The sequence below is a fragment of the Galeopterus variegatus genome, unplaced genomic scaffold (assembly GCF_000696425.1).
Source record: "Galeopterus variegatus unplaced genomic scaffold, G_variegatus-3.0.2 Scaffold215, whole genome shotgun sequence".
Classification (NCBI taxonomy): Eukaryota; Metazoa; Chordata; class Mammalia; order Dermoptera; family Cynocephalidae; genus Galeopterus; species Galeopterus variegatus.
In genome coordinates, this window is record NW_007726326.1 from 799,557 (window position 1) to 801,450 (window position 1,894).

The window sequence follows — 1,894 nt, forward strand, 5'->3', positions numbered from 1 at the left end:
CTAAAATGTGAACTTTTTGTCAGGGTGGAGTAGGAGGCAGTGGGTCCCTCCATACCCGGCTGGCAGGTGGGCAATTCTTATAACATGATAATGAAACAGCTCATTAAAATATTATTGTGGTTTATTTGAGATTTGGACCTGTGCCTACTGATATGGAAGCTTTAAGGGATCTGGCAGAACAAAGTTAGGCTACTTTATTGTGAGAGGTAATACCACATGGTGGTTGAAGAGCCAGGTGTCTGAAGTTAGGCTACCTGATTCAAAGCTCACCATGTCTTAGCTGTGTGACCTTGGTCTAATTACTTAATATCAATTAAGCTTTCTCATCTGGAAAATAGGAATAATAATAGTATCTAACTCATTGAATTGTCATGAGGATTAAATATTTTAATACATACTGTATTTAGTACTTAGAATAGGCCTGACACTTAGGAAGCATATGGACAGGCTAACTCTTATTGTTGTGTTGGTTACTTTTTGTGGCTCTAATCAAGATCCTGCTATAAAGAGACAAGCCTTGGTCTTAGCTGGCTGGGAACAGCATACAGCTTTGTTAAAAGAGATCACTCTCTCCTCACTTCTCCCATGCCCCATCTCAGCGGACAGTAATCCCAGACAGCTGATGGTCCAGAATTACAACACCAAATCCCCTGGTCAGGCTGAAGTTGTCCAAGTCAAGGTAAGGAAGTGGCGAAGAGAATAGACATAAGACAGGGACCTGGAAGTAACCAGAGAAGGGACTTTGTGTTCCACAGAGGAAACAATTATGGGGTATCTATGCAGCAGAATACGATAGTGACAGAGAACAGACCAGTGGTTGCCTAGAGATGGGGGCAGGGAAGGGTTGAATTTCAAGAGGTCACAAAGAAACTTTTGGGGGTGATGGAATTGTTTATGTTGAGTGTAGTAATGATTTCACAGGTATATATATTTGTCAAACTCATCAAATTGCATACTTTAAATATATGCAGTTTATTTTACTGGAATTTTACTTCAGTAAAGTTGGAACCAAGAGAGAGCAAGAGGTGGAAACTGCAATATTTTTTATGACCTAGCCTTGGGAGTCACATACTCATGATACTCATCATAGCTGCAGTATTCTATTGGTTACAATGACCAGCACTGATACAACGCTGGGGTGGGGGGACTACATGACAGTTGGTACACTAGGAGGTGAGCATCATTTGTACCATCTTGGACTTCTTGCTATCACTCTACATAGAAAGAAGAGTATATGCAAAGGCCCTGAGGTAGGCTGGCATTTTAGAAAGCCTTAACTAGTTAACTCTACTCAGCTCTGCTGTAAAGTTTACTGAAATCTGGTTTTGCAATGTATTTTAACAAACTGTCTGTCACATGACAGGAGGATTTGGAGTCACTCAAAGATGTGTTGATTATGTATCCTGCAACTTTACTGAAGTCATTTATCAACTCTACGACTTTTTTTTGGTAGAATCTTTACGTTTTTCTACATATAGGATAATATCATCTGCAAACAGGAACAGTTTGACTTCGTCTTTTCTAATTTGGATGCCGTTTATTTCTTTCTCTTGCCTAATTCTTCTGGCTAGTACTTCCAATACCAAGTTAAATAGGAGTGGTGAGAGTGGGCATCCTTGTCTTGTTCTCGTTCTTAAGGGAAAAGCTTTCAGCTTTTCTGCATTCCGGATGATATTGGTGGTGGGTATGTCATATATGGCTTTTATTGTTTTGAGATACTTTCCTTCTATGCCTAATTTGCTGAGAATCTTTATCATGAAGCAATGTTGAATTCTGTCAAATGCTTTTTCTGCATCTATTAAGCTAATCATATGGTTTTTGTCCTTGGTTTTGTTGATGTGGTGTATCCCATGAATGCAATTAAAACCATGCAATTACATATTTAAAAAGCTTA